Source organism: Salmo salar, unplaced genomic scaffold (genome assembly GCF_905237065.1).
Source record: "Salmo salar unplaced genomic scaffold, Ssal_v3.1, whole genome shotgun sequence".
NCBI classification, from domain to species: Eukaryota; Metazoa; Chordata; class Actinopteri; order Salmoniformes; family Salmonidae; genus Salmo; species Salmo salar.
Genome location: NW_025547338.1, coordinates 10,829 through 27,500, shown reverse-complemented (window position 1 = coordinate 27,500; position 16,672 = coordinate 10,829). Strand labels below are relative to the sequence as shown.

Below are 16,672 nucleotides of genomic sequence, written 5' to 3'. Positions count from 1 at the left end.
TCTCCTTCCCTCCTCCTCTCCTCCCCCTCATCTTCCCTCCTCTTCCCTCCTCTCCTCCCCTCCTCCCCTCTCCTCTCCCCTCCTCTTCCCTCCTCTCCTCCCCCTCCTCTCACCCTCCTCTTCCCTCCTCTCCTCCCCTCCTCCCCTCTCCTCTCCCCTCCTCTTCCCTCCTCTCCTCCCCCTCCTCTACCCTCCTCTTCCCTCCTCTCCTCCCCTCCTCCCCTCTCCTCTCCCCTCCTCTTCCCTCCTCTCCTTCTCTCCTGAATGTAGACAGAGAAACACCACCAGAACTCTGGTCAAAGGTAGTGCACTATATAGGGAATAGGGTGCTATAAAGGTAGTGCACTATATAGGGAATAGGATTCATTAAAGGTAGTGCACTATATAGGGAATAGGGTTCTATAAAGGTAGTGCACTATATGGGAATAGGGTTCTATAAAGGTAGTGCACTATATAGGGAATAGGGTGCTATAAAGGTAGTGCACTATATAGGGTTCTATAAAGGTAGTGCACTATATAGGAATAGGGTTCTATAAAGGTAGTGCACTATATAGGGAATAGGGTTCTATAAAGGTAGTGCACTATATAGGGAATAGGGTTCTATAAAGGTAGTGCACTATATAGGGAATAGGGTGCTATAAAGGTAGTGCACTATATAGGGTTCTATAAAGGTAGTGCACTATATAGGGAATAGGGTTCTATAAAGGTAGTGCACTATATAGGGAATAGGGTGCTATAAAGGTAGTGCACTATATAGGGAATAGGGTTCTATAAAGGTAGTGCACTATATAGGGAATAGGGTTCTATAAAGGTAGTGCACTATATAGGGAATAGGGTTCTATAAAGGTAGTGCACTATATAGGGAATAGGGTGCTATAAAGGTAGTGCACTATATAGGGTTCTATAAAGGTAGTGCACTATATAGGGGAATAGGGTTCTATAAAGGTAGTGCACTACATAGGGAATAGGGTTCTATAAAGGTAGTGCACTATATAGGGAATAGGGTTCTATAAAGGTACTGCACTATATAGGGAATAGGGTTCTATAAAGGTAGTGCACTACATAGGAATAGGGTTCTATAAAGGTAGTGCACTATATAGGGAATAGGGTGCTATAAAGGTAGTGCACTATATGGGAATAGGGTTCTATAAAGGCAGTGCACTATATAGGGAATAGGGTGCTATAAAGGTAGTGCACTATATGGGAATAGGGTTCTATAAAGGTAGTGCACTATATAGGGAATAGGGTTCTATAAAGGCAGTGCACTATATAGGGAATAGGGTGCTATAAAGGTAGTGCACTATATAGGGAATAGGGTTCTATAAAGGTAGTGCACTATATAGGGAATAGGGTTCTATAAAAGGTAGTGCACTATATAGGAATAGGGTGCTATAAAGGTAGTGCACTATATAGGGTTCTATAAAGGTAGTGCACTATATAGGAATAGGGTTCTATAAAGGTAGTGCACTACATGGGAATAGGGTTCTATAAAGGTAGTGCACTACATGGGGAATAGGGTTCTATAAAGGTAGTGCACTATATAGGGAATAGGGTTCTATAAAGGTACTGCACTATATAGGGAATAGGGTTCTATAAAGGTAGTGCACTACATAGGGAATAGGGTTCTATAAAGGTAGTGCACTATATAGGGAATAGGGTGCTATAAAGGTAGTGCACTATAGGAGAATAGGGTTCTATAAAGGCAGTGCACTATATAGGGAATAGGGTGCTATAAAGGTAGTGCACTATATAGGGAATAGGGTTCTATAAAGGTAGTGCACTATATAGGGAATAGGGTTCTATAAAGGCAGTGCACTATATAGGGAATAGGGTGCATAAAGGTAGTGCACTATATAGGGAATAGGGTTCTATAAAGGTAGTGCACTATATAGGGAATAGGGTTCTATAAAGGCAGTGCACTATATAGGGAATAGGGTGCTATAAAGGTAGTGCACTATATAGGGAATAGGGTTCTATAAAGGTAGTGCACTATATAGGGAATAGGGTTCTATAAAGTAGTGCACTATATAGGAATAGGGTTCTATAAAGTAGTGCACTATATAGGGAATAGGGTGCTATAAAGGTAGTGCACTATATAGGAATAGGGTTCTATAAAGGTAGTGCACTATATAGGGAATAGGGTTCTATAAAGGTAGTGCACTATATAGGGGAATAGGGTGCTATAAAGGTAGTGCACTATATAGGGAATGGGGTTCTATAAAGGTAGTGCACTATATAGGGAATAGGGTTCTATAAAGGTAGTGCACTATATAGAGAATAGGGTTCTATAAAGTAGTACTATATAGGGAATAGGGTGCTATAAAGGTAGTACACTATATAGGGAATAGGGTTCTATAAAGGTAGTGCACTATATAGGAAATAGGGTTCTATAAAGGTAGTGCACTATATAGGAATAGGGTGCTATAAAGGTAGTGCACTATATAGGGAATAGGGTTCTATAAAGGTAGTGCACTATATAGGAATAGGGTTCTATAAAAAGGTAGTGCACCTATATAGGGAATAGGGTGCTATAAAGGTAGTGCACTATATAGGGAATAGGGTTCTATAAAGGTAGTGCACTATATAGGAATAGGGTTCTATAAAGGTAGTGCACTATATAGGGAATAGGGTGCTATAAAGGTAGTGCACTATATAGGGAATAGGGTTCTATAAAGGTAGTGCACTATATAGGGAATAGGGTTCTATAAAGGTAGTGCACTATATAGGGAATAGGGTTCTATAAAGGTAGTGCACTATATAGGGAATAGGGTTCTATAAAGGTAGTGCACTATATAGGAATAGGGTTCTATAAAGGTAGTGCACTATATAGGAATAGGGTTCTATAAAGGTAGCTACACTATATAGGAATAGGGTTCTATAAAGGTAGTGCACTATATAGGGAATAGGGTTCTATAAAGGTAGTGCACTATATAGGGAATAGGATTCATTAAAGGTAGTGCACTATATAGGGAATAGGGTGCTATAAAGGTAGTGCACTACATAGGAATAGGGTTCTATAAAGGTAGTGCACTATATAGGGAATAGGGTTCTATAAAGGTAGTGCACTATATAGGGAATAGGTGCTATAAAGGTAGACTACATAGGAATAGGGTTCTATAAAGGTAGTGCACTATATAGGAATAGGGTGCTATAAAAGGTAGTGCACTGTATAGGAATAGGGTTCTATAAAGGTAGTGCACTACATAGGGAATAGGGTGCTATAAAGGTAGTGCACTATATAGGGAATAGGGTTCTATAAAGGTAGTGCACTATATAGGGAATAGGGTGCTATAAAGGTAGTGCACTATATAGGGAATAGGGTTCTATAAAGGTAGTGCACTATATAGGGAATAGGGTTCTATAAAGGTAGTGCACTATATAGGGAATAGGTGCTATTAAGGTAGTGCACTATATAGGGAATAGGGTGCTATAAAGGTAGTGCACTATATGGGAATAGGGTGCTATAAAGGTAGTGCACTATATAGGGAATAGGGTTCTATAAAGGTAGTGCACTATATAGGGAATAGGGTGCTATAAAGGTAGTGCACTATATAGGGAATAGGGTGCTATAAAGGTAGTGCACTATATAGGGAATAGGGTGCTATAAAGGTAGTGCACTATATAGGAATAGGGTTCTATAAAGGTAGTGCACTATATAGGAATAGGGTTCTATAAAGTAGTCACTATATGGGAATAGGGTTCTATAAAGGTAGTGCACTATATAGGGAATAGGGTTCTATAAAGGTAGTGCACTATAAGGGAATAGGGTTCTATAAAGGTAGTGCACTATATAGGGAATAGGGTTCTATAAAGGGTAGTGCACTATATAGGGTTCTATAAAGGTAGTGCACTATATAGGAATAGGGTTCTATAAAGGTAGTGCACTGTATAGGGAATAGGGTGCTATAAAGGTAGTGCACTATATAGGGAATAGGGTTCTATAAAGGTAGTGCACTATATGGGAATAGGGTTCTATAAAGGTAGTGCACTATATAGGGAATAGGGTTCTATAAAGGTAGTGCACTATATAGGAATAGGGTGCTATAAAGGTAGTGCACTATATATTTTGCTATAAAGGTAGTGCACTATATAGGAATAGGGTCATTAAAGGTAGTACTATATAGGGAATAGGGTTCTACAAAGGTAGTGCACTATATAGGGAATAGGGTGCTATAAAGGTGTGCACTATATAGGGAATAGGGTGCTATAAAGGTAGTGCACTATATAGGGAATAGGGTGCTATAAAGGTAGTGCACTATATAGGAATAGATAGCTCATCTCTTGGCAGTAGTACTGTAGAGTACTTTATCACTGACCTCAACCCAGAGTCTCTCAGAGCGTTCACAGTCAGCCCACTGACCCTATCAGATCACAGTCAGCCCAATGAACAACAATGACAAACACTTGGTTTGATGAAGAATGCAAAAAGCCTAAGAGAGAAATAGAGAAACCTTTTCCAACCCAAAACACAGAGACCCAGAAAACCTGAGTCTAGTCCTTCACTATGGTGAATCACTAAAACAATACAGAAATACACTACGGAGAAAGAAGGAACAGCACGTCAGAAATCACCTCAATGTAACTGAAGAATCAATAGAATCGAACTACTTCTGGGAAAATTGGAAAACAGTAAACAAACAACAACACGGATAGTTATCTATCTAAACGGAGATGTGTGGATGAACCACTTCTCCAAACACTAAACAAACAACAACACGGATAGTTATCTATCCAAAACGGAGATGTGTGGATGAACCACTTCTCCAAACACTAAACAAACAACAACACGGATAGTTATCTATCCAAAACGGGAGATGTGGATGAACCACTTCTCCAAACACTAAACAAACAACAACACGGATAGTTATCTATCCAAAACGGAGATGTATGGATGAACCACTTCTCCAATCTGATTGGATCTATAACAAAGAACAAACAGCAAAAAACATATACAGATCAAATACAAATCTTAGAATCAACTATTAACCTGTCTGGGCTGGGGGGCAGTATTTTCACGGCCGGATAAAAAAACGTACCCGATTTAAACTGGTTACTACTCTTTCCCAGAAATGAGAATATGCATATTAATAGTATATTTGGATAGAAAACACTCTGAAGTTTCTAAAACTGTTTGAATGGTGTCTGTGAGTATAACAGAACTCATATGGCAGGCAAAAACCTGAGAAAACTCCAAGCAGGAAGTGGCCTGTCTGAGAATTTGTAGTTCTGCTTTTGATTCTCTATCGAAACTCCAGTATCTGTGGGGTGACGTTGCACTTACTAAGGCTTCCATTGGCTCTCTAAAGCCTTCAGAAAGCGGATTGAGGCGTCTCCTGTCTCTGGGCAGAGTATAGTAGCTCAGTTTCTCAGTGGTCTGCCTGGTGACAAAGAGATTGGATATGCGCGGTCACGCGAGCACGCTGTTTTTTCTTTTCCTCTTTGAATGAATACACTATTGTCCGTTTGGAATATTATCGCTATTTTACGAGAAAAATACCATAAAAATAGATTTTAAACAGCGTTTGACATGCTTCTAAGTACGGTAATGGAACATTTAGAATTTTTTGGTCTCGAAATGCACTCGCGCGATACCCTTTGGATAGTGACCTGAACGCACAAACAAAACAGAGGTATTTGGACATAACTATGGATTATTTGGAACAAAAACAAAATTTCTTGTGGAAGTAGCAGTCCTGGGAGTGCATTCTGACGAAGAACAGCAAAGGTAATACAATATTTCTAATAGTAATTCTGAGTTTAGTGAGCCCCGAACTTGGCGGGTGTCAAATAAGCTAGCCGTGATGGCTGAGTTATGTACTCAGAATATTGAAAAATGTGCTTTTACCGAAAAGCTATTTTAAAATCTGACATAGCGATTGCATAAAGGAGTTCTGTATCTATAATTCTTTAAATAATTGTTATGTATTTTGTCAATGTTTATGATGAGTAATTTAGTAAATTCACCGGAAGTGTTCGGTGGGAATGCTAGTTCTGAACATCACATGCTAATGTAAAAAGCTGGTTTTGGATGTAAATATGAACTTGATTGAACAAAACATGCATGTATTGTGTAACATAATGTCCTAGGAGTGTCATCTGATGAAGATCAAAGGTTAGTGCTTCATTTAGCTGTGTTTTGGGTTTTTGTGACATATATGCTAGGTTGGAAAATGGCTGTGTGATTATTTTGGTCTATGTACTCTCCTAACATAATCGAATGTTTTGCTTTCGCTGTAAAGCCTTTTTGAAATCGGACAATGTGGTTAGATTAACGAGTCTTATCTTTAAAATGGTGTAAAATAGTCGTATTTTTGAAAAATTGAAATTATTGCATTTTGAGGTTTTTTGTATTTCGCACCACGCTGTTCCACTGGCTGTTTGAATAGAGTGGGACGTCCCACCGGTCATCCCACCTAGCCCAGAGAGGTTAAAGACGACCAGAACCCACTGGATTCTCCAATTACATTGAATGAACAACAGGACAAAATACAAAACCCCTCCAACCCAAAAAAAGGTCTGTGGTGTTGACGGGTATCCTCAATGAAATGATCAAATATACAGACCACAAATTACAATTGGCTATACTTAAACTCTTTAACATCATCCTCAGCTCTGGCATCTTCCCTAATATTTGGAACAAAGGACTGATCACCCCCAATCCACAAAAGTGGAGACAAATTTGACCCCAATAACTACCGTGGGATATGCGTCAACAGCAACCTTGGAATAATCCTCTACATTATCATTAACAGCAGACTTGTACATTTCCTCAGTGAAAACAATGTTCTGAGCAAATGTCCAATTGTCTTTTACCAAATTACCGTACAACAGACCACGTATTCACCCTGCAAACCCTAACTGACAAACAAACAAACCAAAACAAAGGCAAAGTCTTCTCATGTTTGTTGATTTCAAAAAGCTTTCGACTCAATTTGGCCTGAGGGTCTGAGGTCTGAGGGTCTGAGGTCTGAGGGTCTGAGGGTCTGAGGATCTGAGGATCTGAGGGTCTGAGGTCTGAGGGTCTGAGGTCTGAGGGTCTGAGGATCTGCTATACAAATGGATGGAAAGTGGTGTTGGGGAAAAACATACGACATTATAACATTCATGTACACAAACAACAAGTGGGCAGTTAAAATTGGCAACAAAAAATCACACATTTCTTCCCCTCAGGGCCGTGGGGTGAGACAGGGATGCAGCTTAAGCCCCACCCTCTTCAACATTTATATCAATGTATTGTCGACGGCACTAGAACAGTCTGCAGCACCCGGCCCTCACCCTACTAGAATCTGAAGTCAAATGTCTACTGTTTCCTGATGATCTGGTGCTTCTGTCCCCAACCAAGGAGGGCCTACACAGCACCTAGATCTGCCCCAACCAAGGAGGGCCTACCAGCACCTATCTGCCCCAACCAAGGGGGCCTACAGCAGCACCTATCTGTCCCCAACCAAGGTATTCAACCAAGGAGGGCCTACAGCAGCACCTAGATCTTCCCCAACAGGGCCTACAGCAGCACCTAGATCTGTCCCAAGGGGCCTACCGCACCTAGTCTGTCCCAGGCTACAGAGCACCTAGTCTGTCCCCAACGCAGACCTAATCTCCACCAAGGAGGGCCTACAGCAGCACCTAGATCTTCGCACAGATTCTGTCAGACCTGGGCCCTGACAGACCTGGACCCTGACAGTAAATATCAGTAAGACCAAAATAATGGTGTTCCAAAAAGGTCCAGTTGCCAGGACCACAAATATAAAAGGAACATAAAACTCGACCTACCAATTAGGATCTGGCTAAAATTACTTGAATCTTTGTATTTGAAAAGTTGTGAGGTCTGGGGTCCGCTCACCAACCAAGAATTCACAAAATGGGACAAACAACAAATTGAGACTCTGAAACTGAAATGAAATTGAAATGAAATTGAAATGAAACTGAAATGAAATTGAAATGAAACTGAATTGAAATGAAACTGAATTGAACTGAGAGAGAGGAGGGGGAAGGGAATATAAAATACCTTAGCAACCAGAGAGCTCTCTGCTATTAGCAATGACATCATGTCCCCTGGACAGAGACACTGCAGACCAGGGTCTGGACAGAGACACACACTGCAGACCAGGAAAGAGAGGAGAGAGAGAGACAGAGAGACAGAGAGAGAGAGAGCAGAGAGAGAGAGAAAGAGAGGAGAGAGAGAAGAGAGAGAGAGAGAGAGAGAGAGAGAGAGAGAGAGAGGGAAGATGGAGAGAGAAGAGAGAAAGGGAGAGAGAGAGAGAGAAGGAGAGAGAGAAGAGAGAGAGAGAGAGAGAGAGAGAGAAGAGAGAGAGAGAGAGAGAGAGGGAAGAGAGAGAGAAGAGAGAGAGAGAGAGAGAGAGAGAGAGAGAGAGAAGAGAGAGAGAGAGAGAGAGAGAAGAGAGGGAGAGAGAGAGAGACAGAGAGAGAGAGAGAGAGAAGAGAGAGAGAGAGAGAGAGAGAGAGAGAGAGAGAGAGAGAGAGAGAGAGAGAGGAGAGAGAGAGAGAAAGAGAGAGGAAGAGAGAGAGAGAGAGAGAGAGAGAGAGAGAGAGAGAGAGAATGACTGCATGGCAAAAGTGCAGAAGATGCACAGAAACACACAACATATCCTTTCATCCACAAGGAGTCATCATTTAGAAAACTCTGGAGGTTCAGTGTCCAAGTTTACAAGGCCAAAACATTTATAAATCTTCAGAACACAGGAAAGTTGTTTACAGGAATGTTATTTATATTCATTTCCCAGAAGCCCTTGCAACATAAACAGGCCATTAACAGAAGGACAAACAGCACAGTTCCACTGTGACGGATCAGCTAAGACAAACATTTTTAACTTTGAATGTTTGCCAAACAAAACCAAAAAAATTGATTTCAAAGTTTAACAAACCATACAACTCTACGCAGAAGGACAACTTTTAAAAATGTAAACTGAATATTTTACAACAACGTTTACTGTAAGAACTGTGAAGACGAAAAGAAAATCTCCCGCAGTTTTTTAGCGTGTCCACGTTTTCCTAAAACTCTGCTAAATATCTGCTCTGAATTAACATTAAACCACGTCTGCAGTAAGAATGGAGTCTCAGTTACGACGTGACACACTGACTCGGAAAGAATGGAGTCTCAGTAACGACATGACACACTGACTCAGAAAGAATGGAGTCTCAGCTACGACATGACACACTGACTCGGAAAGAATGGAGTCTCTCAGCAACGACATGACACACCGACTCGGAAAGAATGGAGTCTCAGCTACGACATGACACACCGACTCGAAAGAATGGAATCTCAGCTACGACATGACACACCGACTCGGAAAGAATGGAGTCTCAGCTACGACATGACACACTGACTCGGAAAGAATGGAGTCTCTCAGCTACGACATGACACACCCGACTCGGAAAGAATGGAGTCTCAGCTACGACATGACACACTGACTCCAGAAAGAATGGAGTCTCAGCTACGACATGACACACTGACTCAGAAAGAATGGAGTCTCAGCTACGACATGACACACTGACTCGGGAAAGAATGGAGTCTCAGCTACGACATGACACACCGACTCGGAAAGAATGGAGTCTCAGCTACGACATGACACACCGACTCGGAAAGAATGGAGTCTCAGCTACTGACATGACACACCGACTCAGAAAGAATGGAGTCTCAGCTACGACATGACACACCGACTCGGAAAGAATGGAGTCTCTCAGCTACGACATGACACACCGACTCAGAAAGAATGGAGTCTCAGTAACGACATGACACACCGACTCAGAAAGAATGGAGTCTCAGCTACGACATGACACACCGACTCGGAAAGAATGGAGTCTCAGCTACCTATACTAACTTTATAAAATTCAAACTTGCACTTCCAATCAGAGACAGCGAAAGACACCTGCCTCTGATTATGCATGAATATAATTGCTCACTGTTTGTCGTGGGCATTTCCTGCCTTAAGTTTGCCCACTTTGCCAATGAAATAATCATTTAAATAATTGGCAACATCAAATGGTTTTTTGTGATGAATAAAGCCGTCTGATTCGATGAAAGACGGAGTTGAATTTGTCTTTCTGCCCATAATTTCATTTTAAAAGTACTGCAAAGTTTTTTTTTCCCCCATCATTCTTTATATCATTGATCTTGGATTCATAATACAGGTTCTTCTCCTTTTGTTGAGTTTTAGTCACATAATTTCTCACTTTTTGCAGGAAGTCTCAGCCAGTCAGATGTGCAGCCAGACTTATTAGCCACTTCCTTTTTGCCCCCCATCTCTTTCAATCATACAGGTTTTTTTTTTTTAATTCCTCGTCAATCCACGGAGCCTTAACATTTCTAACAGTCCGTTTCTTAACAGGTTTCATGTTCATCAATAATCGGGACAGAAGCAATTTCATAAATACATCAAGTGCAGCGTCTGGAAACTCCTCATTTAATCACATCAGACCAACAAATATTTTTTTAACATCGTCCACATAAGAGTCACAGCTAAATCTTTTGTATGATCTCTTACACACTATTTTTAGGCCCCAGCTGTTGGAACTTTGTCTTTCCTGGATATAGCCACTATATCGTGATCACTGCATCCAATGGAGTACGGATACAGCTTCAGAACAAAAGGAACTACAGTATTAATAAACATGTGATCGATACATGTGGACGATCTTGTTCCTGTAGTGTTTTGTAAACACCCTTTTGGTAGGGTTGATTAATAACCCGAACCTGATTACAGGCACTGGTTACAGCGAGAAGCTTCCTCTTGAGCGGACAGCTCGATGAAAACCAGTCGATATTCAGGTCCCCAAGAAAGCAAACGTCTCTGCTTACATCACAGACACTATCAAGCATTTCACACATTATATTTAGATACTGACTGTTAGCACTTGGTGGCTAATAGAGTATTATGGATAAGAGGAGGGTAGGCTGTGCAGGTAGGCTAGTCTACAAAATGAGAGTATTATGGATAAGAGGAGGGTAGGCTGTGCAGGTAGGCTAGTCTACAAAATGAGAGTATTATGGATAAGAGGAGGGTAGGCCGTGCAGGTAGGCTAGTCTACAAAATGAGAGTATTATGGATAAGAGGAGGCCAGGCTGTGCAGGTAGGCTAGTCTACAAAATGAAAGTATTATGGATAAGAGGAGGGTAGGCTGTGCAGGTAGGCTAGTCTACAAAATGAGAGTATTATGGATAAGAGGAGGGTAGGCTGTGCAGGTAGGCTAGTCTACAAAATGAGAGTATTATGGATAAGAGGAGGGTAGGCTGTGCAGGTAGGCTAGTCTACAAAATGAAAGTATTATGGATAAGAGGAGGGTAGGCTGTGCAGGTAGGCTGGTCTACAAAATGAGAGTATTATGGATAAGAGGAGGGTAGACTGTGCAGGTAGGCTGGTCTACAAAATGAGAGTATTATGGATAAGAGGAGGGTAGGCTGTGCAGGTAGGCTAGTCTACAAAATGAGAGTATTATGGATAAGAGGAGGGAAGGCCGTGCAGGTAGGCTAGTCTACAAAATGAGAGTATTATGGATAAGAGGAGGGTAGGCTGTGCAGGTAGGCTAGTCTACAAAATGAGAGTATTATGGATAAGAGGAGTGGTAGGCCGTGCAGGTAGGCTAGTCTACAAAATGAGAGTATTATGGATAAGAGGAGGGTAGGCTGTGCAGGTAGGCTAGTCTACAAAATGAGAGTATTATGGATAAGAGGAGGGTAGGCTGTGCAGGTAGGCTAGTCTACAAAATGAGAGTTTATGGATAAGAGGAGGGTAGGCCGTGCAGGTAGGCTAGTCTACAAAATGAGAGTATTATGGATAAGAGGAGGGTAGGTTGTGCAGGTAGGCTAGTCTACAAAATGAGAGTTGTAAAGGGAAAGGGGGATACCTAGTCAGTTGGAAAGGGAAGGGGGGATACCTAGTCAGTTGGAAAGGGAAAGTTGGGGATACCTAGTCAGTTGGAAAGGGAAAGGGGGATACCTAGTCAGTTGGAAAGGGAAATGGGGATACCTAGTCAGTTGGAAAGGGAAATGGGGATACCTAGTCAGTTGGAAAGGGGGATACCTAGTCAGTTGGAAAGGGGGGATACCTAGTCAGTTGGAAAGGGGGGATACCTAGTCAGTTGCGCAACTGAATGCATTCAACTGAAACGTGTCTTCCGTATTTAACGCCTCTGAACAACCTTTCAACTGCAAAGGTTTCATTTGGTTAGTGAGAATGACTGATTTATAACTCAAATTTCTATGTGAATTTGATCGGGTCGCCTCAACAACAACAAAAACTGAACAAAACTGCATCCTTTAAGCCCAATCACCCTTAACGGTGAATACCATCACAGAGTGGGACATCAACAACACTGTAAACATCCCATGAAAAGGGAAATCATGGGGGGGACTAGTTAGTAGCTATAACAGGGTAATAGACTAGTTAGTAGCTATAACAGGGTAATAGACTAGTTAAGGTAGCTATAACAGGGTAATAGACTAGTTAGTAGCTATAACAGGGTAATAGGGACTGAGTTAGTAGCTATAACAGGGTAATAGTTAGTAGCTATAACAGGGTAATAGACTAGTTAGTAGCTATAACAGGGTAATGAGTTAGTAGCTATAACAGGGTAATAGTTAGTAGCTATAACAGGGTAATAGCCTGGTTAGTAGCTATAACAGGTAATAGACTAGTTAGTAGCTTAACAGGGTGAATAGACTAGTTAGTAGCTATAACACGGGTAATAGGACTAGTTAGTAGCTATAACAGGGTAATAGCCTAGTTAGTAGCTATAACAGGGTAATAGCCTGATTAATAGCTATAACAGGGTAATAGTTAGTAGCTATAACAGGGTAATAGTTAGTAAACTATAACGAAGGTAATAGACTAAGTTGTAGCTATAACAGGGTAATAGTTAGTAGCTATAACAGGGTAATAGACTAGTTAGTAGCTATAACAGGGTAATAGACTAGTTAGTAGCTATAACAGGGTAATAGCCTAGTTAGTAGCTATAACAGGGTAATAGCCTAGTTAGTAGCGTATAACAGGGTAATAGTTAGTAACTATAACAGGGTAATGACTAGTTAGTAGCTATAACAGGGTAATAGTTAGTAGCTATAACAGGGTAATAGACTAGTTAGTAGCTATAACAGGGTAATAGTTAGTAAGCCATAACAGGGTAATAAGCCTAGTTAGTAGCTATAACAGGGTAATAGTTAGTAGCTATAACAGGAGTAAACTAGACTAGTTGTGTAGCTATAACAGGGTAATAGACTATGTTAGTAGCTATAACAGGGTATTAGTTAGTAGCTATAACAAGGGGTAATAGACTAGTTAGTAGCTATAACAGGGTAATAGCCTAGTTAGTAGCTATAACAGGTAATCGTTAGTAGCTGTCAACAGGGTAATAGTTAGTAACTTAACAGGGTAGTAGTTAGTAGCTATAACAGGGTAATAGTTAGTAGCCATAACAGGGTAATAGTTAGTAGCTATAACAGGGTAATACCTAACGTTAGTAGCTATGTAACAGGGTAATAGTTAGTAGCTATAACAGGGTAATAGTTAGTAGCTATAACAGGGTAATAGCCTAGTTAGTAGCTATAACAGGGTAATAGTTAGTAGCTATAACAGGGTAATAGTTAGTAGCTATAACAGGTAATAGACTAGTTAAGTAGCGCTATAACAGGGGTAATAGCCTAGTTAGTAGCTATAACAGGTTAATAGCCTAGTTAGTAGCTATAACAGGGTAATAGTTAGCAGGCTATAACAGGGTAATAGTTAGCAACTATGTAACAGGGGTAATAGTTAGTAGCTATAACAGGGTAAATAGTTAGTAGCTATAACAGGGTAATAGTTAGTAGCTATAACAGGGTAATAGCCTAGTTAGTAGCTATAACAGGTAATAGTTAGTAGCTATAACGGGGGTAATAGTTAGTAGCTACTAACAGGGTAATAGCCTAGTTAGTAGCGCTATAACAGGGTAATAGACTAGTTAGTAGCTATAACAGGGTAATAGACCGAGTTAGTAGCTATAACAGGGTAATAGCCTAGTTAGTAGCCATATAACAGGGTAATAGCCCCTGTTAGTAGCTATACAGGGTACAATAGACTAAGTTAGTAGCTATAAGCAGGGTAGTAGTTAGTAGCTATAACAGGGTAATAGCCTAGTTAAGTAGCTATAACAGGGTAATAGTTAGTAGCTATAACAGGGTATTAGACTAGTTAGTAGCTATAACAGGGTAATAGTTAGTAGCTATAACAGGGTAATAGACTAGTTAGTAGCTATAACAGGGTAATAGGACTAGTTAGTAGCTATAACAGGGTAATAGACTAGTTAGTAGCTATAACAGGGTAATAGTTAGTAGCTATAACAGGGTAATAGCCTAGTTAGTAACTAACAGGGTAATAGACTAGTTAGTAGCTGTAACAGGGCAATAGCCTAGTTATTAGCCATAACAGGGTAATAGACTAGTTAGTAGCTATAACAGGGGTACTAGATTAGTTAGTAGCTATAACAGGGTAATAGACTAGTTAGTACTATAACAGGGTGAATAGACTAGTTAGTAACTATAACAGGGTAATAGTTAGTGAGCTATAACAGGGTAATAGCCTAGTTAGTAGCTATAACAGGGTAATAGGCTAGTTAGTCAGCTATAACAGGGTAATAGACTAGTTAGTAGCTACTAACAGGTACTCAGTAGACTAGTCTCCACTCTAACGTCCCAACACTCAACTCACATCCACAGACTACTTTTTTTTTTACATTTTAGTCATTTAGCAGACGCTCTTATCCAGAGCGACTTACAATTTCAGTACATTTTTTTTCTTTCGTACTGGCCCCCGTGGGAATCGAACCCACAACCCTGGAGGATTGCAAACACCATGCTCTACCAACTGAGCTACGGGAACACTAGCGCTGGACTAGCGCTGGTCCCTATAGTGGTCAAGTCAATCGTGCCTGTGATCTAACTAGCCTACCAGTATACCATCACACTGATCGGGCAAAACGGTAATAACAGCGCGATACTACCGACACAGTTGAGAAGGTTTCCCCTAACGAACCGGACTACTTCTCCGGTAGCTTAGCCCACCACCGGGCTGCACAACGTTTGGCTCTACGGTTTGTTGCAAACACACAGCCGTGTGAATGATTTTCTGCAACAGCGTTGCTCTAGATAGAGCCTCACCAGTTACACACACACACACACACACACACACACACACACACACACACACACACACACACACACACAAACACACACACACACACACACACACATACACAAACACAGTCATCGTCAATGTCTGTTGAGAAACAAGAGAAAGTTGTTTATGGTCCAGATAGAGGAGGGGAAGGGAGAGAGAGAGACGTGTTTATCTGTCGTCGCAGCCCTTCGTCTCTCACCCCTTCCTCTCTTATCTCTTTCTCTCCCACCTCCCTCCCTCCTCCCTCCCTCCCTCCCTCCCTCCCCTCACCTCTCCCCAGACTTTACAACACATCAAACCCCAACTCGACCAAACACAGACGCGTTTGCCTAAAAAGCAATATGGAAAACCAAAAAGTTAATAGCCGAATTCACGCCAGAGACACGTAACTAGTTTCTACTCGTGTGTCCCGTTATAACGGTAACACAGAGACACGTAACTAGTTTCTACTCGTGTGTCCCGTTATAACGGTAACACAGAGACACGCAACTAGTTTCTACTCGTGTGTCCCGTTATAACGGTAACACAGAGACACGTAACTAGTTTCTACTCGTGTGTCCCGTTATAACCGTAACACAGAGACACGTAACTAGTTTCTCACTCGTGTGTCCCGTTCATAACGGTAACACAGAGACACGTAACTAGTTTCTACTCGTGTGTCCCGCCATAACCGTAACACAGAGACACGTAACGTTTCTACTCGTGTGTCCCGTTATAACGGTAACACAGAGACACGTAACTAGTTTCTACTCGTGTGTCCGTTATAACCGTAACACAGAGACACGTAACTAGTTTCTACTCGTTGTGTCCCGTTATAACGGTAACACAGAGACACGTAACTAGTTTCTACTCGTGTGTCCCGTTATAACGGTAACACAGAGACACGTAACTAGTTTCTACTCGTGTGTCCCGTTATAACGGTAACACAGAGACACGTAACTAGTTTCTACTCGTGTGTCCCGTTATAACCGCAACACAGAGACACGTAACTAGTTTCTACTCGTGTGTCCCGTTATAACCGTAACACAGTGACACGCAAACTTCCTTATTCATGAGAAATACATTCTGGACATTTCCACATCACTCACCTCGTTGAGTCGCGTCCTGCTGCGTTTATTTGTTTTCCTTCCTTCTGTCTCTCTCTCTCTCTCTCTCTCTCTCCTCCTCTTCCAGATGACAGCTCCAGCGAGGTCCCGAGTGTCTGCGCAGCTGCGGGAAGCGAAACGCTCCAATCACAGCGCTTGAGTTTTAGTAACTAGTTGTCCTTTCCTTGTAATTTACTGGTGTTGTTACTATCTCTGTTAACTAGGATCTCGAGTGGCGCAGCTGTCTAAGGCGCTGCATCTCAGTGCAAGAGGCGCCACTACAGTCCCTGGTTTTGGATCCAGGCTGTATCACATCCGGCCGTGATTGGGAGTCCAATAGGGCGGCGCACAATTGGCTCAGCGTTGTCTGGGTTTGGCCGTGGGAGGGGAGGGGAGGTGGGTCAGGCCGTCATTGTAAATAAG

General features: G+C 41.5%; 1 long non-coding RNA gene across 1 annotated transcript in view; it reads right to left on the bottom strand.

Annotated features, from left to right (window-relative positions):
- LOC123731786 (uncharacterized) overlaps nt 1-16,335 on the bottom strand; it is a 19,244-nt gene extending 2,909 nt beyond the window's left edge. The window contains exon 1 of the long non-coding RNA XR_006762840.1: nt 16,253-16,335. This is a non-coding gene — a long non-coding RNA (uncharacterized lncRNA). The remainder of the gene's footprint in view (nt 1-16,252) is intronic.
- Between the last annotated feature and the right edge of the window lie 337 nt (nt 16,336-16,672).